Source organism: Atractosteus spatula, chromosome 10 (assembly GCF_055471065.1).
Source record: "Atractosteus spatula isolate fAtrSpa1 chromosome 10, fAtrSpa1.hap1, whole genome shotgun sequence".
Classification (NCBI taxonomy): domain Eukaryota; kingdom Metazoa; phylum Chordata; class Actinopteri; order Semionotiformes; family Lepisosteidae; genus Atractosteus; species Atractosteus spatula.
In genome coordinates this window covers 26,095,612-26,120,306 of record NC_142715.1, presented here as the reverse complement: position 1 = coordinate 26,120,306, position 24,695 = coordinate 26,095,612, and the positions used below count along the sequence as shown (strand labels likewise).

The following is a 24,695-nucleotide window of genomic DNA, read 5'->3' as shown; positions in this document are numbered from 1 at the left end:
AGTCCAGAGGGAGGACTCGCTCGCTGAATGATCTCTCAGGAAATCCCGGGTGAGATTCAACATCCTGGGTGAGGTTTTTCTGCAACAGCCATGACAAGTGTGAAGACGTTCTCTGGATTTCCTGAATGTGACTTTAAATTAGTTCACATTCTTTGGTAGTTAACAGAACTAAATGCTTTGGAGGTACATTTAAAACTGCAGAGAACACTGTAGCACTTCGAGTTTAATTGTGTAAACCTGGCTCTCTATGAACACGAGTGAAGAATTTTCACTCAACAGAAGACTGCGATGTGAGTACAGTAACATAAAGCACTTGGAGATGCCAGGGATTGAACCCAGGACCTCATACATGCAAAGCATGCACTCTACCACTGAGCTACATCACCAACATAAGAGGCTGTGGAAGTGACTTAGAGATGTGCAGGTGCTCACAGAACACAATCCATCTTTTGCATCTTTTAAGTGCTCTTGATTAAACTATGCATAGAAAAACAGCAGTACTGATGATTTTCATGGACTGATGCACACTTGTTCTGTACAACTCCAGTGATAAAACCTTGTCTGTAAATATTGTAGAACGTAAAAGGGTGAAACAACGCTCCAACCACAGGAATGGTAACAGAAAGGATCATTTTCTTATTTAATACGTCCTTTTGAGATGTCTTGTCAACGCACACAGACGTTAGAGTTGAACAAATATTTTGTACACAAGACGGCAGTGCGATATTAGAATTCCTGTCTTCTTGATGGATTCAGACTCCTTCTCAGAGGTCCATGCTCGCCAAATAACTTTAAAGCTGTAGCAGCAATGCTTGTTAATAAGACAGAATTAAGCGTTGCTGTGCTTTCCTAAATGAGGCCCCATCTCACTCTCCCTCTCTGTGGTGCAGCCACAGAAAAAGTATTCATGCAGGCTGATTTAAGATATTTTCTTTTGATAAGGGACAGATCCCAAACGGAGATGCACTTAGCTAAGCCTGGCTATCATGATCAATGGTCATCCATTGGTGCCTATCTGTCTAGGGAGTGCCGAATGGACATCTGGACTGCATTCCTAAGTGTCAGGAATAAGTGACTCATATCTCACCTTGATCAACCAATCAGGGATTGGCAGGGCCTGGTAACACCACGTGGGTCTCCAATGCCCGCCAAACTCTCAACCAATCAGCACACATCTGTGTCTTGGTCAAAAAGGGAGCGCAAGCTCAGATCGGGGCTCTCCTTGGCCATTTTCGCGCATCGTCAGAGACAATCACGTGACAACTGCTGTTGTCTGCACTGGGACTTGGACTTTGTTCTAAGCGTGAGGCCGAGGATCCCGTACGTACTCAGAATTCTACCAACGTGAATGCTCCGCTTGATCAACGGCAGCCTACAGTTGGACCCTTGTCGACAACCTGAATAGCTTATTCCGAAGCAGCGCTGGTCCGGGAACGAACCAGCTTCTTCCCGGGCAAAAGATTGACTTGTGAGGACTCGCGGTCACACTCTGTGCATAGAGACTTTCTACTAGCCAGCCGGACTCTCTCGGAGTCCTGCGCACCGCAGTCAGATTCCTCCGCCAGTCCTACTCTGAGCTGCACCTCGACTGGTTGGCCGGTAGCCAGAGGACGCCGGGACAACGCCCATTGGACAACCGCTGGAACCGAGGCTGCAACAGAGCCTGTCAGCTGGTTTGGTGTTCGTGCCGGGAAATTCCAAATCCATACACAGTGGATAAGTAAACCCCATGTTCTACATTGCGTCTCGAGAATTCAATTGTACCTCAACACAAGTTGTTATCAATTTAATTCATGAGTAATGCATTTACTTCCGAGTTAAGAGTAACAGTGGGTAATAACACTGATTAGCGATTTGGTAACCGAACGATATATATTGACATATATTCTCTGTTGTGTATCTCTTTGTGTTTGCATCTCTTTGAGATTATATACCTTGTATATTGATAACCCTCACAGTAAGGTCTGCCGCTTGTATCCAGGCAGACTAGTATACTGTATGTTTGGTGCACAATTTATATTAATAACTGTATCTCGTGTATTGAACCCGTGTGTGTGCGTTGTTAGTTGTTCTGACGATTGATTTTCTAAAAGCAACAACAAACCACCTCGTGATTACTGCTACAATGAATAATTGTCTCAGTAAACCCATCAAACCTCTACACAGCTAAGGAAGAGTAGCTCGGAAAATACTCAACTCAACAAGCGAGCGCGTTGGTTGCTCTTGCTCTTAATGTAAGGAGCTGTTTTTTTTTTTTGCATTAATCATTATTAACCAGAAACAGCTGCACAACTGGTGGCATTTGTGATTATTTCACTTCTCTGCTTCAGCAAGGTCAATAAAAGACTCTGAAAGTAGTAGAGAAAAACTGAATTAAAATCATATTAGCAATTCTGAGCGATATCTGCATACAGGCAATCCAATAAGAACGTTGAAATCTTTGAATATCATCTCTCTATATATTGCGCTGCTTTTTTCTTGGAGTGAAACTATTGGATTGAAGGAATGCTAACCGCTGGGTTAAAATGTATTGTTGTTATTTGGAGAAATCAATGAACTTGTGATTTTATATGTTTTAAAAGACGGTCATGCGCACAGAAAAAAGACAGTGCTGATTATTTTTCTGGAGACGGAGCACTGATGACCTATCCGAGCCAATTGATAAAGCCCACCCAGTGGATACTCTAGCAGAACGTGGAAGAACGTTCACCATTGTAACCAAGGCAACCACAGGAACAACATCAAGAAGCACAATCAATTCCATATTTAAATCTTTCGTGTAAGGCATGCTATGTGAAAGCATGAAGTAAATCCCCTGATCTTTTTTGTACATGGACAAGGTATTTCTGAAGGAGCGCTATGAGCAAAGATTTAATAAGCTACTCCTGCCGATGATTCAGCTTAAAGAATTCAAAGCTTCACAAACAAAAGCAGCTCGCTACCACAGCCAATATTAAATGTGCTTGGTGGCACATTACCATTTGCACTGGCTCAAAAGTGATCTCGGCAGACCTTGTTCCCTACGTAAAGCTGAAAGTGCCAAAGAGCATTTCCATTGAGAAAAAAAAAATCTTTCTTGATGTTAAACATAGAGAGCCTGCCTTTTAGAAGTTCTCCCTCTAAACACCTTGTGCAGCCTCCCGACAGACTAACAAAAAGCGCCTTTTCACCAACTCAATTTATAATACGCCCCTCAAAACTCACAACCGAATAACAATCCATCCGTATATTTGATTTCCAAGATCCATTCAAGGCAACTTGGCTCTTCGCAAGCAAATAATTTCAGGGAAGAAACTCAGTTTAGTCAACTACTGGTGCATTCAGCACACCACTTGCTCTCACTTGTCAGGGTGGCCGAGTGGTCTAAGGTGCCAGACTCAAGGACATGTGTCTTTCCAGCTGGCTTGGGTATTCTGGTCTCCAAATGGAGGCGTGGGTTCAAATCCCACTCCTGACAGCTTCTGTTTTTACCTCTCTTGAATTGTTCCAGTGCTAGCTGACAGGGAATGACTGAAATATAAAAGCAGCAGAAGAAAGCAAGCAACTCAGTGCAATTTGTGAGTATTCTGCACTGTTAAAATGCACAGGTTTTCATACTTTTTGGAATTCGTAGCTCAAGAAGTGACTCCTGTTTCATTTTCTATTCACCAACTCAATTTGCATTCCGCCCCTCACACCTCACAACAGAATAACAAACGGCTTCATGTGCCACAGCATTCCCCTGTAGATTCGGTTTGCACTATGAATTAGGCGACCCCGAATGAAATATTTTAGTGTTGGCTCAAATGTGAGGAATTTCATGAACCCTCAAAAAGGAACGCTTGCAGAAAATGCCAGCAATTCAAAGCGTGTAGGCAGCATGAACAGACCAATTCTGCAATTTCTTTTATTGCGGGCAGTGCTTTCCGAGTCGATGGCTCTGCATTAGAAATGAGAAGTGCTGAACTCTAAACACGTTCTTGCCATTACTGCTACTCCTGCTGCTACTCCTTTGTCCTCGAAAAAAGAAAAAACAGGCATTTTTTGAGTCTCAAAATGATCTTCTGGATCCACAAGAAACATGTAAATTTGATTAATTCCGCAGTATTTTGGATGTACTGTACTTATAACTTCTATCGAAGAGAGATTTCATCAGTTGTATGAAATTGAAACTTTCGACTTTTTGTCTGGTATTGAAAACGTTAAAAAAAAACAAACAATTTTCTAACGAACAACTCATGAATTATTGCCAGGATCTATATTTAGCGTTCGGTAGTGATAGCACTGCTGATATTGATTGAGTAGAAATCTATGATGTATTGACAGCTTTATCTGAAATGAGAAGTCCTAGAACGCCATCTATGAAGTTTTAGGATTCGTACCAAGAAATGCCTTTTGTTTCCCACCCCAAATGCTGCTTTTGCATTACACATTACGTGAACATTACCAGTTTTGGTAGCTTCTGGGCACGATTAAACTGAAACTGAAACTTAGTACAAAATTCTTTAAGATGAACCATGTCCAAAAATTGTAAATCAGGACTAATTTTAATATCAAATGAAATTACTACAGAAGAAAAGGTTTAACTGAAATATGAATAAGACTATGCAAGCCTGAAAAATAGAACAATTCAATTTATACAGATGCAGCCATTCAAAGTGCGCGGTACAGACACGTACCGGAGGTAATTGGCTACGGCGTCGCGCATCGTGATGCAAGATGACGCGGGGTACCGCGGTACGTGATTGGTTGACCGACAGGGGCACTCGTGGTCCGTTGGTCTGTCGTAGAAAGATTTACTGTAAACCTCTTTACTGTGCCCGTTGTAGTATTGAATATTCATATGGAATTTTACCACTGAAGGGAAATCTTAGTAGCTGAGCATAAAAAGAATAGGAGCATACTGTAACGCGTGTGAAGGCCATAAACTATATTAATTTTGGAACATAAACATACAGTATATGGCTGGTCTCGGTACTATAAAGAAAACATACACAAAACATGGTTTCATTATGACCAGAATCGGTCTTGAGATATTTTTAACTTGATTTACAGTATTTGAGAGGTATGTCTTGACACCGATACTACGCAAATACTGCTCACGTATATGTTTCTAGGTTTATATTATGCATTTCATACGGTCAAATTACTTTTGAGCAACTGATAAGAAGCGCGAAACGGTATGCCCAGGGCGTTTTAGTTTTGTTTTGTGCGGGGACTCTGCTTTAACTATCTCGCCGTGGATTGATTAGAGATATCAAGTACATACAAGTCATTTTTTAAATGTTGTAGTTCGTCTTGTAAAAATGTTACGAGTACATCATCTGTCAAAAATTACACAGGTTCTGTTTCCATATTGAGGATTTTGGTAAAGTTATATTAGTTTCTAATTTTACGTTGTGAATATATGATTTGGGCAAACAGAGCCGCAAAGAAGTACATTATGGGTTGTTGTTTTTTTTGCAGTTTTATCTAGAACAAGCGATGCTTAAACCTTTGTCTGATTCTTGTGAAACTATCCACACGACAGTTACCTAGGAGTTGACTTCAGTAATGTCACTGATGGGATGTTTCTAAAAATCCATCCACTGTAAAACGTCTTCTCCAGTTGTCCTGCATATGTATTCGCTAATGAAGCTGTGTGTTCTGAGCCTGGTTCTCTACATTTCTGTATGAACCAGCTTAGAAGGCTAAAGACAGCTTGTGTTTAAATTGAGTGTAAGGTAATTTATCCTTCTAAAGTCATGGTCAGCATATATTATTGTACTGTGCTGTAAACTTCTTCTGTGCCTAATTACATTATTTTATAGCTTTATCAAATCTGTGCATTGTCTTTCGATAATGTTTCTGTAGTGCTTTTTCAGCACTCAGTATGTGACTGTGCCGGTGGTGCTGTGGGTTAGGTTCCTGACTCCCATGTCACATGGTCTGTGATTGAATCCCATGTAACTATGACTTTATTTTTTAACAAACATTTCTTTGAAAAAATGAAACGTTTCCCTTGGTCAGAGATTAAATAAAACCTCATTCGCACCAAACAAATTTATATTTCTAAATATCACAACATGATCGAATTTAAGTATTTTTAATAACAATGAATAGTCACCTATGCATTACAAAATAAACATATATATTGATTTGAATCACGTTTTGATTTAAATCGTAAACGCGTGTTTAAATATATGTGTTTAAAGGCGATATACTGTATAAAAGCGCTGATTCTTATGGAATGTGTTCCGCCGGGGATTCAAAAAATTTATTTTTTTTTAATCGGGTATCTAAGGAAAATTGCAGTATAACTTTGTTCATGCACAAACAGTGGCATGTTATATTATTAATTTGGGTGTCTCCTCTTGCCAGAAAGCTCTTAATTGCATTTTGAGTGCGGTTTTTGACTTTTTCTAAATTGCAACCCATAAATAAACTGCGACACTTATCATTCAACCAGAGCTCGAAATATCACAAGGACCCTCAAGAGCACAGCAAAGACTGTATTAAAAGACTGTATCACACCTAAAGAAGACTATTTTAAATTTCTTGGCGCAGTTCATTGTGCAATTAACCCTTGTATGTGCTGTCCGTGCTCAAAATGCAATTTAAAAAAAATCAAAAACCACGCTCAAAATGTAATTTAGAGCTTTCTGGCAAGAGGAGACACCCAAATCAATAATGTAACATGCCACTGTTTGTGCATGAACAGGGTTATACTGCTATTCCCTTTGATACCCGATTAAAAAAAAATAAAAAATGTTTTGAATCCCCGGCGGAACCAGGCATCCATATGAATCAAGTAACAGGTTTATTCCATGCTGAAAAAAAGAAGAAAGAAAACACATTCCATAAGAATTGACTGAGCTCCGCTCTGTACCACGCAATGATCCCCCCCAGAGTCTCTGCCCCGGGTTATTTGGGTTTTTAGACAGAGGGTAAAAAACTCTCTCTCTCGCTTGACCTCCCCCTCTGTGTGTATTGTCTGTTTTTTTGTTAACAAGGCTCACCAGCTAATGTGAATCGAAACATGTCTTTCTAGCTTTTAAAGTCGTGCGATGTGTAAGCCACAATTCAAATAGAGAAAAAAGAGCTGACTGACAAGATTTAAGATGTGGCTGTCAATGTTGGATTAAAAAAAAACACATTGCCGACGTTTGTTGCATTGCTTGAAAAATAACTTTATTTCAAGAGACTGGATAAGTAATCCAAGTGTTTTTTTTAACTTCCTGAAAAACAACTAATAATTTAACTATATGTGCAAACGTTTTATGATATGTCGCTGTTGTGAATGTCTGTGGACATGTGCTGGCTGGACAGGAGGCTCTACTGTACACAGAGAGGGGCGGGAGGAGGGGACAAGCCGATACATACTCTTAGAGTTTGATTAATAGGGAATATAATACAAAAATATAGTACTAAAAATAAGATACACTCTACAGGCATTCACAACGGCGACTGTCAGAAGATAGGACACAGCGGCTCAGGCACCCGCTGAATGGAAAAGGGGCACTTTAATGTTCTGTATGGCTAATACTAAAGCCAATACTTCAATACTTTAATATTCTTTTCTGTATGTTTAACAATAGTGGTTACTGGCCTAATTCGTCCCTGCTCCCGTTGTTAGGTGTTAATGTGTTGTTAAGTGTGAATTTGTACCCGTTTCCCTGAGGTCTGGCTTTTTTTTCTGGAAAACCATAACTCTGGTCTTGTCCAGATTGACTGTCGGCGCCCAGGTCTGACAGCGCTGCTCCAGCAGTGCCAGGTTCTGGCGCAGCCTCTGTTCTGTGGGCGACAGCGGGACCAGGTGGTCTGCACAGAGCAGGAACTCGATTTCCATAATTAATGCAGATCAGTAAATCAAGGGACAAAACAACTATTGCGCCCGGGTCGTCAATGGGCTTTGACGTGCTAATGCATTGGTTTAACAGTCCGGGTGTGGCAAGCCTCTAATGTCTCCCGACTTCGGCAAAAGGCACCCGCCTTTCATTGGAAGACAATGAACATTCTAGCCGTACATGTGAATATAGCATAAATACACCAAGGGATTGGGTGAGCTCCCATCACCAAAAAAACTGTGAACCTGCACTACAGGGACCACAGTACAGTATGGAGACCAAGACCTTTCACGGGAAGAGACGGGGTGCTTCTGCCGCCCCAGCTTCCAAAGAGTGAAGGGTAAGCAAATACAGCAGACTTCATCTGAAATACGCGATTACAGCGCATATTACAAGGTATTATTGCCGTTTTGAATTTTAAATTCAATTATAATAATAATTATAATCTTCGTAGCCTGTTCTTCAAGAAAACACCGCACGGGCGAAACGATCTTCGAAATCTACCACCAGGACAGTAAAAAAAGAAAGCGGTAAGACGGAAAAAAAGAAAAGTTTATTTTGACGTCTGTTCCGCAACTGATGAATACTACTGTGTGACTTTATTTCTTACATGAATTATGTTATTTTGCCACAGGCCGTGGGTCTCTGCTCTCGGCCACTGGCCAGGGTGCCAACCTGTAGAAGCAGCACCTGTGTGGAGACTTTTCAGCAGCAGCGGGAGCAGTACGACGCATTACTGGGGAGGATTGGGAGGCTAGAGACACTCCTGAAAATGCAGAGGAAGGAGACAGTATGTTCCAGCAGTCAAACAGTTGAGCAGCTGTCTTCCGAAAAGTGCCTCTCCCCGCCGCGCAGGTTGCAATGCCTGGCGGAAGCTCTGCCCCCCGCAGAGCACACACCGCCTCAGGACACTCCATCCCGGCCTCTCCGCTCACCACCGCGCAGGAATTTGTTGATGCTGTCCCCGCCGTCTATCTCCCCCCAGGAATCACCGTTCACAGAGCGGAATTCACAGACGCCAGTGGGACGAATAATTCTCCCAGATATCCAACTGCTACCCATCACTCAGGAGATGGAGGGGGGGTTGTACTTGCAGTGCATCGGCATAGACGGGAAAGCAAGAGCCGACCGCTACGCCGCCCTCGTGTTTCGAAATCTTGTGACTTTTGAAATTTACTGGGGGTGGACCACGTCTGTAAATTTCGATGGGTCCAGAGGCAAAAGTGCCTTGCCTTGCAATCTCCGGGAAACCATTAGTAGCATGGTGAATCGGAGATTCTCAACCCTTACTTCGTGCGACTGGAAAAGAATTTGTGATCGGATCAACGAAATGCTTCGCAGAAGGAGGCGCTCTTTTCCTCTAGTCTAACAGTCTGTCCACAAACAAAACATTCCTGTTAGACAAGAGGAATTGAAAAAAAACAATTACTTTTGTCAATGGAAACCGGTGTGTGTGTCTCTCTCTGCTGGATGTCCCTCTCACTCTCTGCTGAATGAATAAAAGCATTTTATTAAAAACGCGTTTGCATTTGTCTGGTATTTACTTTGGTCCCTTTTAACTGTTTTTCGATCTACTGTATTGCTTTGAGATGCCACTTTTAAAGGTGATATGTAAAATAAAGTTTTTTATTATTGTTATAGAGAAACATGATCAGATTTTCCCTGGTTCAGAAAAAAAGAGCTAAAGTGCTACACCTAACTGTCTTAATTTGATGTATTTAAAGCAATGAACTACTGTAGGTGTAACATAACATTCAGAAATACAATCATTTCTGAATATTCAGAGAATAGTTTTGTGGTGTTTGTTTAGATGAAACGTTCCTAAAACGTATAACATAACAAAATTAAAGACTTAAACAGTTAAATTAAAGATCTTTCCACTTGTACTGTATGTCATCGGAAAGTTTCTGCTTTGTGTAAGGATGGTATCAAAAAGCAATCTTAAGTGGTGAGAAAGCTGTGCTCAATGTATTTAAGGGACTTAAAAGTAAAAGGAGATGCTTCATATTGCTTGACTAATTTTAAAAACTAAGTTATAAATGCAGACGCTCCCTCGGTGCCGCGCCGGGTGTAAATATCAAAATATACATTCGTCCTGGGCAGAGGCCGAAGAGCGCCCAGCTGGGGTGCGCAGGGAAGAGCAGGACAGGAGTGAAAGTGGTCAGGGCGGGGTTTAGGAAGGCGTACAGTCTGGGCAGGTATAGATTACACTTTTCTAAAACGTATTTGAAAAATAAAAACGATTACAATCTAATCCTTCCACGTTTGATCCCAAAATCCCAAGAAATATAAATCTAAACGGGTAGAAAGCTATGCTGAAAGTTTATTAAGATACTTAGAAGACAAATATACTGTATCAATTTATGTTGCATTAGTCTGATTATGATTAAAAAAACACATAATTAAACACGCGTTTGTGATTTAAATCAAAACAAGATTTAAATCAATATAAATGTTTATATTGTAACGCATACTGTCCAGCCTCCATTTCTCTATAAAAATTTACTCTATTACACACACACACACACACAATAGAAGCAGGAAGCAGAAGCAGAGACCGTTGTCAGAAGGGAAGAAGGTGACTATTCATTGTTATCAAAAATGACTTAGAATCGATCATGTTGCGATCCACCTTTTGCCCATCAGTCAAGAGAAGGAGGGATTGAATGTGCAGTGTGTCGGCACAGAGGGGACAGCCAGAGCCGACCGCTACGCCGCTCTTCCATTTCACAATTTTGGGACTGGGGGTGAACCACATCCATAAATTTTGATTGGTCCAGAGGCAAAAGGGCTTTGCATTCTCCAGGAAAACATAAGTATGGTTAATTGGAGATTCTCATAACTTTCTTTGTATAATTGGAAACCGATACACGATAGGATAAACAAAATGCTTCAAAGAAAGAGGTGCTATTTCTCTCTGGTTTTAGTCTGTGCAGCAATAAAACAATCAGATTAAACAAGAGAGAGTGCGACATTACTTTTCGTCAATGAAAAAATAGTCTTTTCATGTTTATTTAAGTGTCCTTCTTTCGTTTGGATTGCATTAAACAACTCGGGAGTTATTGTTATGATTACTCTATTATCGAATCCTCAACTCGTTCACTTTTTGTTATTTTGGGAACATTTTGACATGTTGCTTTTAGCCGACGATTCTGTTGAATTCACTCAGTTTGTAATGTAGGGTGTAGGGTAAGTTAAACTTTGATACAGGACAAATGTATTTCCCACAAGCTGTACTGTAGTAGCATTAAAAGTATACAACATGACACTGTATGCATGTGGCACATCTTTGTTCAACTTAAGAAAAAACAGGACATTTGATTGCTGATTGCCTTATGTTAAAGGCCAACAATGACACCAGAAAACTGAAAGTTCTTTTACCTCCCCAAGTAGAACTGTCTAATCTACATAAACACAGTGGGGTGTAACACCTAGCCTAGACTTTGTGAGAAGTATGGAGCTGCGTTGCATTAAAATGTCTGCAATGGAATATACATAGTAGGCAAAAGTTAATTTCAAGCTGAAAAGAAAAGACTCAACATGTCTCCTCTATACATCTTCCATTTAGACCATCCAATCATTTATTATTAATATCTTCCATATCCCATTAAAATCAGAAAGTTTCTTACAAGTGTAAATCCAACTATTTTCTAATCGCTTTATCCAGGACAGCTAACAGTTTCACCAATAGTATTTGGTAACTTTTTACGATTGTCAGACTTCAGAATGCTTCAACTGATGCTTAAAGATATGACATAATGCGTACTGTGTTAAAGAGCTATTGAGCACAGAACATCTTTCCGCCTGTGAAAAGATTTGCACATGCAGTTTATTCTTATCTGTGTGAAAACAGGAAATATCGATGGAGTTTCAGAAAGTAAACAGAGGTCTGGAACACCCTATCTCAGATGTTTAATAAATTGAAGTTTGTGACAAACCACCCCAAACAAAATACAATTTTAGAATACAAGCAGATGAAATTATTAGATATTAATAAATCACTTAACTTTGAACATGTTGTGATATTTAGAAATAGCAACAAATCAGTATAATTTATTATTTTAGTTTTTCAAAGAAATGTTTTTGTTAAAGGAAAACTCATGCCAGGAGCTGGGTTCAAAAAAGCTATAGCTGAAAAGGGTAGGCAAAATGTTTAAGTAATCATAGGTGAATGAGACAAATTGATGCAGATGTTTAGAAAGAAAGTGGACTACAGTACTATTTTGAGCTTACAGCCTATCCAATATTATTCTTTATTAATCTTTCATATCACATTAAAATGAATGTTGTTTTTAAATGTAAGAGAATACACAACGCGTGTCCTCTATAACACTTCAGTGTACTTTTTAATCAGTTTAATTTTTAACAATGCTATACAAAGCTTAAAATTATTAAATTGTATGTACCGTTTAGACTGTTAAATTGTGTACTTGACAAAAGATTGTCCCTCAGTATTGACAGGGATTCAAAACCAAACATTTTCTAGACATTAAGCTTTCATAGCTCCGCCTGGCAGTTTTACAAGATATTTCACCCTACTTTGATACATCATGCAGTATCCTACAGTTCTTTGCAGAACAAGCACTGCTATTTACTGCAGCATACCTTGCACATTTTGAATGGTTGGATCTGTAGTTCTACTCAGTTTGGTGTATTCTTGATAAACCAAACTGGTGCCCTCCCTCCAACTCACCATTCCTCCCTTATGGTAGTGTATGCAGAGAAACCCATGTATATAAACCCATAGGGTCAATTGCAATGGACATCCCAAGTTAAAACACAGCCGCGTGCTAAGTTAGTATGGTACATTCTGGAGATCATCTCCCACTCCGAGTTCAATTGCAGCAAAAACATGTGGAACAAAGATGGAGCTCAGCTCAACTTGTGCTTAATCCTGTTCCAAGGGCTCGGCCTTGTTGTACTAAATAGCCTGAACTGCAGGGGACTGTGCATCAGAACACTTCTGATTAGTAGGATAAAACGTAGGCCACATTAATATACAATTACTTTTCTGTTTCTTATTTATATTCAAACTAAATTTCCTGACAAATCAGTTAGTTTTTAATTTAAGAATTGCATTTAGGCTACAATTCACCTGATGGGGCTACACCGTTATTAAATGAGATACCCAATCGTAATTAGTCATGAAACAAATGAGAACCGCAGCTGTGCATTTGAAATTAAACACTACTGTATTATTGCAGCATTAATTTTGTTTAACACTCCAGATGAATAAGTGGACACATCGTTATAGCTAAATCGTTACAAAACACCCGACCAATAACCAGTAAAGTTAAGTTTAATTTTTAACAGAACTGGAAATTAAACTTGTGCAAAAAAACAAAAAAAACAATTGTTCCTCTGACCTTCTAAGCAATTTTTTAAGGCAATACATTTCTTTAGCAGGGTGTGTTTTGTGCTTACTTTTCAGAAGTTTGATTTTCTCTCTCTCTCCTGTATCAGTAGGAGCGTACATTTCAAATTAAGTTATTTTTTAGTCAGTTCCAATGTCTTCCTTTCAGTTCAGCTCAACTTGTGCTTAATAAACATTTGGAACAAAGTTGGAGCTCAGCTCATTTTGTGCTTAATCCAGTTCCCAGGGCTCAGCATTGTTGTACTATTTAGCCCGAATTGCAGGGGACTGTGCATCAGCACATTTCATCTGATTAGTAGGTTAATTCATAGGCCACGCTAATTACTTTGTCTCTTGTTTAAAATTAGTGAGGAAATTTAGTTTAAATATAGTTTTTAAATCTAAGAATTGCATTGAGGCTAAAATCCACCAAATGAGGGATACTCAATTGCAATTAGTCACAAAACAAATGAGAACTGCAGCTGTGGGCTTGAGACAGGACACTACTGTATTAATTTGACATTAATTTATTTTTAACAGAACTTTACTGAAAATTAGACTTATAAAACTACCTGAAAAAATAAATACAACAATTGTTGTTCCTCTGACCTTCTCAGAATCAGTTCCAACATCTTCCTTTCAAAGTGGGGAAGTGCTTGCTGGCGAGTTGTTTTGCTAACTCATGCTTATCTTTTATAACAGTATCTTCTGACACCTCTGCACAATCCAACAACATTACAAGACCAGCACTATAACAGGAGTCATAAAAACACAAGAAGCCACATTGAACGAGCTTTCAGAATTGTAAAACAACGCTTTGCTTTTCTGTCATTTGGTTTGTATACCAGTCCATCAAGAGCTAGCACAACCCTGGCTGTTTCAACACAGTCATTGGATCACAGCCACAGGACAGAAAAGGGACTGTAAACCATCATAAATCACTTAAGATGCTGAGTTTTTTTCCTTTAACATGCTTGGGTGCCACCTATTTCCTCCTCATCCCTGCTTTCCTCTGAATATGGAGACCCACAAATACGGAGACCCATCACTAAAATATTTAACAAATCTATCCAGTTGACTCCTCGATTTTATAGAACACATTAAAGCCTCACGCTACATTTATATAAATAATAGCTTAGGGTCTGTTCTCTTCACTCCCTAGCACCTTAAACTTCACAGCTACTAGTAATGATTAACATTCAACATAATTAGTAAATGTCACTTTTGTAAATACACACATTAATCAACTTCATTATGAATAAATGTGGTATGAGTGTTAAGCAATTTTAATTAAATATTACAATGTTTTCAAGCGACGGATGCATAAATTCAGTACATGGTAACAATATTATTTCCACTATATTCTGGAGCCTTCTAATGCGATTCTTCATTACACCAAGTATGGTACTAAGTTGCTCAAGCCATATTAAGAGGTGGTTTAAAACAATTCACTAGTTTAGTCACTTCTAGGGGACAACAACTATTACTTTGTGTTCGTCGCAATTGAGAACAGGTTAAGTATAGTGCTGTGGACTAAGCACAGCAGCAACGTTCGTTACAATTGGACTTAAGGTGGAGCACAACTTCAGACCACAGCTGTGTACTAAACACGGGTTGAATGCCTGTTAGTACTTCACTTTCAGTTTGTTGCAATTAACCCCTAGACTTTGCCCTACTAAGGTCTAAATCAAGCTCAAGCAGAGACAACCCATTAATGGCTTTCATAACTTCCATTAGTCTCCACCTCTGTCTTCCTTAACTCATTCTTGATCTTCCTAAACTAGGCATTTAACTGAAATTCAGCCAAACGATACTGTTTAGTCTGAGAAAAAAATATAATAAGCGCTATTCCTGACAGCCTGAAAAGAAACACAGATTCCTATAGCCTCAACTGAGCAAAAGAGTCAGTTCCAACACCTTCTGAAGTATTATTAAAAAAATACTTTTAAAAGTTTTTATTGATACACAAGCAATAACAAGTTACACTATTAAGTTCTTACATAAAATTAAATAAAATACAAAAGCGAAGAATAAAAACACTAGACAGATTTTGTGCAAGGCAAGAGGCATCACAAAAAAAAGTTTCCAACATGACCTGCTGAAACATGACCTGTGATCCATCACCACTTGATTGCAACATGCTTGGGCCATAATGTCAACTTCCAGACCCTCTCAGTCTCTTTCTCCCCAAATCTTCTCCGGTGGATCAAAATGTAGTCTCTCAAATAAGACACAGCCTTCTGTATCACTGACAGAGGCAGGGTTTTTTCCATTCTATATACCAATGTAGTTCTAGTCTTCCATAAAGCTTCCCTTAGGCAACAGATGACCTGCCAGGCTTTGCTTTCTTCCGATTTTGATAGCTTCTCAAGTCCATGTCCATAGAGCACTACCTGGGGGTCACTTATACCGCAAGCCAGAAAACACCTTATCCAGCTGTTAGCCAATGTCCACACCTCTTTTGCGATGCCACAGTCCCACAGGACGTGCCGGATGGATTCTTCTTGTCCGCATCCTTCCACTGGACACCTTGATGTCTTCCCCATGCCTCTCGAATGCATCACAGCCCTTGTTGGTAAAACTTCATGTGCAATCAACCAGCACATATCTCTGTGTCTATTCAACAAAACTGTGTGGCCAACCCTTTTCCAAACATGGCTGGGATCCCCAGCCACGAGGCCACGAATGTGACATACTGCACCTCTACCCTGCACAACAAGTTCCAACCTTCTTGCGCTTGTCAACACATCCAGTGCCTCATTCTCCAAATTCTGTTCCCTTAAAAATTTCTTTATGATAAAATAAGAATACGGGAGGTTAAAAGCAACGGGTGCTGTTAAAGGGATCTCTAAAACTTTCAATGTCCTTAAATAAAAACCACACAAAAAGCGAGACATAAAGGATACTTTCCCCCTGTTCCCTACCGCTAAAGACAAATGTAATGATACATATTTGTACATTAGGAAAGTGAACAGTTCAGGCATGCCTTTTCCACCCATTTCCACCTTTTTTTCTACAACCACCCTCTTTACTCTCTCCCATTTTGACCTCCAGAAAAAATAAAAAATAGCCCTCTTTAAAACCAGTAAAACAGACCTTGATGGCATAAAAACAGCACTGACAAACAACAGTAGTGGTAAAATTACAGTCTTGACAACTAAAACCTTGCCTTCCATTGTTAATTCCCGTAAACTCCACAGACCGATCTTGCTTTTGACTTTCCCTACCACCCTCTCCCAATTCCTACTCCCCATCCCATTTCTGTCAAAGTTTATTCCCAAGATCTTTATTTCATCTCTACGAATTGTGATTCCCACATTTTCCTCTTCACTCCAGTTTCCATATTGCATCAGCACACATTTGTTTTTATTCAGCTTGGCCCCTGATGCTCCGCAAAACTGGGTTGTCACCTCCAAGCTATTTCTGACTCCCTTATAATCTGTACAAAAAACATTTACATCGTCCATGTATAGTACAGTTCTCACCTCTTGGGCCCCACTCCCAGGGATTTTAATGCCTTCAATCCCATTCTCCATTCTCAAGGCTTGTGCCAGTGGTTCTATACAGCAAACAAAAAGGAGTGGGGATAACGGACAGCCTTGGCGAACACCGCAACTCACATTAACCACATTTGACATGCTGCCATTAATCATTATTCTACTTCCTATACCCTTATATAATAACCTTACCCAAGTGAGGAACCTGGTTGAAAGCCCCATCTTTTGTAGTACTCTAAACATATACTCATAAGAGATACGATCATAAGCTTTCTCAAAATCCAAGTTTAAAACCGCCAATCCAATATTCCTCTCTCTCGCATAACCTATGGTATCTCTAATCAGTATCAGGCTGTCCGTGATCCTCCTCCCTGCCACTCCACAAGCTTGATCTGGATGAATGACTTCACTCAGGACAGATTTTAATCGAAGCGTTAAACACTTGGAAAGCAGTTTAAGATCACAATTCAATAAAGTTATCGGTCGCCAATTTGCCAGGTCTGTGCGATCATTCTTTTTGAATAGTAAGATCACAACTCCCGTCTTAAAGCTGTCCGGCAGTTCTTCTAAAAACTCAAATTCTTTAAAAATGGTTAAAAGATCCAATGCTAAAATATCCCAAAAGGCCCTGTAAAACTCAATGGGTAGACCATCCAACCCTGGAGTCTTACCCGTTTTGAAGGTCTTCAAACTTTCCATTAACTCTTCTACAGAAAGGCCTTTTGATAACACAGTATCATCTTTTACACTTTTTGGAATGACTTGCACAAATTTTTCTAACAAATCCTTAGACACTTGTTTCTTTCCAAACAACTCCCCATAGAAATCCTCAGCTACAGTCAACATGTCTTCCATACTATTTTGCAAAACCCCCTCTCGTCCCTTCAATGCAGACATTAGTCCCCTCCCTGCAACCCTTTTCTTGAAAAAGAATCTTGTACATTTTTCACCTTCTTCAAGCTCTTTCACTTTGCTTTGAAACATGATTTTTTTAATCTTTTCTCTAGAGAGATTTAAAAGCTCATTCTTTAATTCTTTGATTTCCTCACTGAAGTCCCACCCCTCTTCTAATAACTTAACATACCTCTGCAATCTCTTTTGTAATCCGTTTTCAACCCTTCGTATCCTAGCCTGTTTTCTCCTCCCCATCTCTATGAAAAATGCTTTTGTACGCTCCTTTACCTCCTCCCACCACTGTGCTCTTGTGCCAAACAGGTCGTACAAAGTCTGCCATTCCTTATATCTTTCCCTGAACCTGCTCCTCACTTCCTCATCCTCCAGAAGTGAAATATTCAGCTTCCACACACCCTTCCCCACAGTAACAACTGTTGGAATAGCAAGTGTACATGACAGTAAACAATGGTCAGAGAAAAAAACAGGGGTTAAGCCTGCAGTTGTGCAAGTAAAATCACGTATCAAAATAAAATCTATACGTGAGGCTTGGGTCCCATTAGACTTGTGCCATGTGAAACCTGCCCTCCCCTGACTATGAAGTTTGAGGGCATCTTTCAGTTTAAAATCTTTACATACAGTTTGCAATAATATTGATGATTTATCAAATTGGACCCGTCTCTCACCCCTCATTCTGCCTTCTCTTTCTAAAAGGCAATTAAAATCCCCAGCTAAAACCAGTGGTTCCCATCCCAATAAATATTCTCTCAATTCCTGAATTAGGACATATCTGTCGTGTGGGCAACTCGGACAATACACATTTAAAAGTTTAAATTTGACATTCATGAAACCCAGATACACCACCAGTGCTCTCCCTGGTTTCACTACAAGGTACTGATGTACCTCTACCATCTTATTTTTAATTAAAACAGCTATACCATCAGATTTATTCTCATTGGACCCACTCCAAATTGATGGGCCCAATGTCCACAGTTCTTCCATATCCTTATAGCTGTTTTTAAAAGGTAATCCACACTCCTGTAACAACATAATATCAGCATTTACCTTACTCACAAATGATAATATAGTCCTTGCCCTTAACTTGGATCGAATGCTTCTCACATTTATGGACACAATGTTCAGAGCCATACTTGATGTTAGACCAGGGAAGACTAAAAACTCTGGCTAGAATCATTCAGTCTGTGACACCTACTATACAGGCCTTTTTCTTTTTCCATTTGCTCTCCTTGCCGCCTCCTCCTCCACCACCCCCACCATCAATAGGATGGTTCTCCACCTGCCCTCCTTGAGTCTCTAGTTCTAAAGCTGGATCAGTAGGATTGGAGAGAACTAATCCCATGGGAGAACCTGCCATCTGAGGACTCTGAAAATGATCTTCCCTCACTTTTCCACTCGGAGTTAGATCACTTTCTATATCAGATGTCTCAGCAGACCTTTTAGCCTGCACCCTTTGTTCTATACATTCCATTTGAGCGCTTTCAGTCTCCACAGGTGGCAGACGATCAGGAGAGATGCTACCACTCAATTCAGAGTCCACCTCACTTTCCACATTATCATCATTCTCTTCTACCTCAGCCTCATCTCCTTCACTCCATTCTGAACCCTCGCTCTCTTTTCCACTACTTTCTTCAACGTCAACCACATCCAGTTCCTGATCCAGAACCACTGCTCCAGCCCTAAATGCCTCTTCAAACTCTTCCTGCTTTTGCATCGGTCTTCCCAGTTTTGTTCTATTTGCAAAAGAATTTGGACAGTCTTTAAACACATGACCTTCACACTCACATAGATTGCATTTCCTCACGCTTGTACGTTCAGTATATGCATGTCCAATTTCCTTGCACTTACCACACACCACCTTTGTACAGGCATCCACAAAGTGACCCAGCTCCCCACATCTCCTGCACAGTTTTGGCTGCCCTTGGTAGAACACAAGGCCTCTATTTTCACCTAATCCAATCAAGGAAGGAATGTGTTTAAATCCACCATAACCATTTTTGTCTTCATGCAACGAAATAGGTACTCTCCATGCACAGTTCCAGATGCCATCATCATCCAAGACTTTCTGAGGCTCACCTTTCACTAAACAATACTTAGACAACCATGTCACAATATCTTCCTTCATCACCATCTCATTAAACATGCGAACAATCACAGTTCTATTAGAAAGATCCGTCAGCTTCTGCCATTCAAACATTCTAATCAGGCCCACATCTTTTTTCTCCTCTATTTTTCTCCCAAATTCTTCCAATAACTTTGCCGATTTGAAACTAATGTCAAAACCAATTCCCTTCGGCAAAGTAATTAAGCAATTGACATCTAATGCCTTAACCTTTAACTCTTTCTGTAACACCTTCCTTGAAAAGTCCAACCGTGAAATATCACCCGAGTGAGCCGAGCCCTCACCACTCTTGTACACCAAACGCGCGCAAAAGTAACGGCGCATGCCGACCCTACAGGCCGCCATGGCCGTTACAAATGTGTCAAAACTAAACAAAAACCAAACCTAAGCCTCTTCTGTACACCAAACCCTATCCCCTTAATCTTATAATCGTACACAAACTCTACTCTCAACTTCTGGGTTTTAACCCTGTAAATCTCCAACACTGGCTGGAGAGGCTGTGTGTCCGGGCTCAGCGGTTATATAGGAGAGGACTCAACGCGCAGCAGATGTGATTCATTGCTCTGCGCTGCCCGTGCGGAATGCGCGTCTCCTCCCTCTACACACCACCGCCTCACTAAACCGCCTTCATACTCCCCAGCGGCAATAACATCTCCATTTATTACATTTATTCTTCCCTCTTACCCCAGAAAACTCCTGGGACGTTTCTGTGAACCGGTAAAGCTCTCTCTGTTGGTGGTCACAAGTAGAAACAATGCACGAGCTGAAAGCAGGAACTCAAGCACTCCTCCCTCACTGTACGAGCATATTTGGGTCCTGACTTCCGAAAACTCCTAAAAGTGAATTTCCAGAAAGCCATGTTAAAGTCTCCCATCCGTTCGTTTCAAATACATAAATAAGATGAGTTTGGGTACATTTCTGATGTATTTTAATAGTTTGGCACTGTACCTTGTTAAATATGTTACAAGTAAAGTTTATCAACTTCACTTTCATGCGAGGTTTTGCGTGGAAACAAAAACATTATATGATATCTGTAACACACGTGAAGAGTGAATCTGAATTAATCAGAATGCCTCGCTGCACCAGAATTGTTATTTACGTATTTTAAAAATACATCTGGTGCATCTGAAGACAGAATAAAACCCAGAACTGTAAAAGGACGACAGACCATTAAACTGTCTGGTGATATTGCTGCACGGGGCGCAGATCACAATAAAACACGTTATTGTAAAAAATGTTTACATTCGTGAATGAGTATTTTTTTTTAATTATACCAAATGTCCGTTAAATAATGAATTACGTTTATCAGACCATAAACACTATGATATGAAATAAAACATTTACTATATATGCATTTAACTTGCTTTTTTTAAAAAAACATGACAATACGGTAGATGAAAATTGTTGTTCAGCGCTCTTGTATTAAATATACTCTACCAGCCTTTTAAGTCATGTGTCAGAGTGTAAAAAATTCGCTAAATCAAACAAAACACCAGCCCTACGAAAAAGAAAAAAATGTGTTTATCCTGCAATTTTATCTTGCTGAAACGTTTTTTTTTTCTGTGGCACTAACGGGCTAACGGTTAGGATTCCTGGTTTCCTGATTACATAGAAATGTGTCTCTCTTGACTTACGGTGTCCAAATGATCAGTTCAGTGTAGAAAAGAGCAGCGTAAAACCCAGTCAGGCGTGCAAAACGTATAAATGAAAGAGATCGCTTTGTTTCTGCACGCTTTCTCACTGAAGCCCTTTGGTGTGTTAATAGAAGGTTATAACCGCTACACTGCGCGATGTGGGGAGGGGTGACTTGCAAGCAGAGTTGACCTTTGAGAAAGGACTCGTCTCGGGAATATATTTCCACATTTTGAAGAGATTTTCTCCATTTCTGTAGCCTGATTTCCACTACTGCTGGAGAGCTGTAGAATCTGGAATCACCTATCCAGCTCTGGGAACAGTGTGTAGATGACAGGTTTGTGACTTTCTCATGAGCACGGTTTATGAATCCATCAGATTAAAGACACTGTGAGCATTTGAATAAAATTAAGGATAGTCTGTCCCAGCTCGCCGCGATGGTATAGTGGTCAGTACTTTGTGCTGTGACCGCAATACCCGCGCTTTGAATCCGGGTGACAGCAGCCCAAGACAAGAGAGCTTCCTTCCTCTATGTTATTTCAGTGAAGGGGGGGCATGCGTGTACAGCGAGCGATCATCGAGTTGATGTGTTGCCCCATATAAGCAATGTGAACCAACACTGCTTTACAAAGGAGCACGGTCTGATCTTATAGTTGATAATCTGGAGACCAGACCGATCTTTTCTATGACGAGAAGAAAAGGTCAGGAGCCGCAGTATTTAATATAAATAAGATATTTCATTTTTTCTGTGGCGCAACTAGTACCGAACACTTAATCTCGGGGTTGTGAATTCGAGCTCCACGCTGGTAAGAAATCATATAGGTTATGATAAATTTACTTGTTTAAATAAAAAGTAATATTATAAAACTTTCCCGATACCAGTTTGCAGGTGACATGTTCTTTATAAAAATAATCTTTAGTATGGGATCAATCACCGCGCCAGAACAAATATCGGAAAGAAATCGCCTGTCACTAAGGAATTTGTAGAGACATAATCATAAAACCTACATATAGGAAATGTTAGTTACTTTGTATGTGCTTTAGCGTTTTCTTTTATATACCGAAAAAAAGTTCAAGGCGTTCTAGTCGCTGTACTCCTCGTAGATAATCTCAACGAAATCACAATACAGTACAGGACACGCAGTGAGGAGCTCAAGCAACGAATAGTCTTGAACATCCAAGCGTAAAGGCACACTGCACATCTGCGAAACATCACATCCTAGTTTAGTTGCAGTGAGATTATAGACTGGAAGCTAGGAAGTCTCAGATCACTTTTTTATTAAATGTTCAAGCAAACCCAAATACCTTTGCAAGAGACATTTCAGAATCCCAGTCAAATCCAGTACGATTGCTGGATCCCTCGAATTCGGCTATATCACAGATCTGCAGTCCACGATTAGAATACATTTCGTTACGAAAAGAGATATACTGTACGTAGAGTGAAATGGTCTGGTACGAGTCCTAAGTTTGAATAGTTCAAAATAGACGAAAAAGGGTAATTACAGACTCTTTCGAAATGTAAGAACATTAAAGCTGTGCGGACCTTATCTTGATTTACCTAGTTTAATCGTTTTCAGAAAGTGTAATTGTATTATTTTATGTACCCTTGACGATTCTACTGATGTTATAAGTGCTCTTGTTTATATTGAGTCTATTTTGTTGTTCAAATAAAAAGTAAAAAAAAAACATTCCGGATGCGTCTGCTGTAAAAATAAAATGACATCAAAGGCGTTGTACGTAGAGTTCTGAAGCCTGTTCCACAGAAGAACTAGCTGAGATGAAAAGTTAAATATTCTACTGACAGGGCTATTCCCGTCAACTCAGTTTCTTTCTGAAACAACGTTTTTCAAGAAAAACTTACACTTTGCAAAATTTGAAATAAAATACTTGCTTAAAACTGCAGATTATTTTTTTTCCCAAAAACTGTAAAAGCAGAAAACCGACCCGTTGGACTCTCTGTCGTACCATTGCTCAGTGCGGTCAGGTCGGGACTAAAATGATAGTATGGTGCTGGTTCAAGCACATCTAGGCACGACTTTCTCACTGTTCCATCGTGAACATCATTTAGAGAAAAAGTGGCATGTAATGTTTAATACATTATTGACCTTATTAATAATTTGAGGGAATATAAATGCTTTGCATGTATCGAATTACAGCACGTAACAACTGAGTACCTGAGTCGATATCACCGGGCAATTTCCAATAACGACCAACATCAGAAACTTCAAGAAAAATAAGATTCCATATCTTGGAATGTAGGGCGGGAGAATTAATTTATACTCCTGTTGCATCTTGAGCTAAACTTTTTTTTTTAAATATGACGCAGATTTGCTTAAGATACTTGTAATCGCCTTAAAGAGAGTTTTCATGAAAACGTACATCGGCTAGCTCTCCACTGTTAATTGACAGAACTTTTGAAGAAACTGTTCTTATATAAGCAACATACAAATTACACATCTTAATGAACATGAAGGGAAATCTATGGAAGCCCGTTTCCGCCAGGGAGTAAAAAAAAAACGCGCTATGGTATCTCATTGTATGTCCTTTTTTACTTAAAAAAAGTGTTCTTTAGCTCAGCTGGCAAGACCTGGGTTCGAGCCAATGCAGTGAGGCACGAACTAGGGTGGGAGCTGCGAGGGCACAAGCCCTAGAACCCGAATCCGTTACAATAACAAAAGGACAATGAAATATGGGCTATTTCGAAGTCGCAAATGTGAGATATAAAGTCGGAATTCTGAGTTACTAAGTCGCAATTCTGAGCTGCTAAGTCGGAATTCTGAGATACCATAGCGCGTTTTTTTTTTACTCCCTGGCGGAAACGGGCTTCCATAGAAATCCGGGTTGTGAATAACAACTGTCACTACACACGATTGAGTTCTTGAGGCTGGCACCTAAGACCACTCAGCCATCCTGACAAGCAGTGGAGGATGCCCGTTACTTTGTCAAAGGATTATTAACTACTTTCTTTTCTTATTATTACAGAGATTTTTACATTGCAAGACAATTGACGATTTAGATAAAGGTATGTCGTGGTAAGCAAACCAGGCACGGACGGGGTTTGAACCCGTGCTCTTCGGTTTACGAGACCGACGCCTTACCACTTGGCCACCGCGCCCACAGTTTAATTTTCTTTTCCATCAAGGCTAATACATTTTGAAAATAAATAAAAAAAATCTTTGTGCACAAATTGCAATGGCAGGAGAAGTAAAACAAATATGATTATGATGTACAGTAATTGTTCACTTAGTGAAATACTCACTTTTTTGGCCCACTGAATATAGTTCTTCTGTGGAGCTGGCTTCAGACTCTGCTTATAGCGCCCGTCAAATCAAATAGATATTTTATTTTTACAGGAAGACGCATTCCGAAATGTATCT

At 39.8% G+C, this 24,695-nt stretch overlaps 3 non-coding genes across 3 annotated transcripts; 1 reads left to right on the top strand and 2 right to left on the bottom strand.

Moving 5' to 3' along the window:
- Nucleotides 1–314: 314 nt before the first annotated feature.
- On the bottom strand, nt 315–386 carry trnaa-ugc (transfer RNA alanine (anticodon UGC)). The gene has a single exon. It is a non-coding gene; the product is annotated as a tRNA-Ala (tRNA).
- A 2,958-nt stretch (nt 387–3,344) lies between these two features.
- Nucleotides 3,345–3,457, top strand: trnal-caa (transfer RNA leucine (anticodon CAA)). The gene is made up of 2 exons: nt 3,345–3,382; nt 3,412–3,457. It is a non-coding gene; the product is annotated as a tRNA-Leu (tRNA).
- A 20,904-nt stretch (nt 3,458–24,361) lies between these two features.
- On the bottom strand, nt 24,362–24,433 carry trnat-cgu (transfer RNA threonine (anticodon CGU)). Its single transcript has one exon. It is a non-coding gene; the product is annotated as a tRNA-Thr (tRNA).
- Between the last annotated feature and the right edge of the window lie 262 nt (nt 24,434–24,695).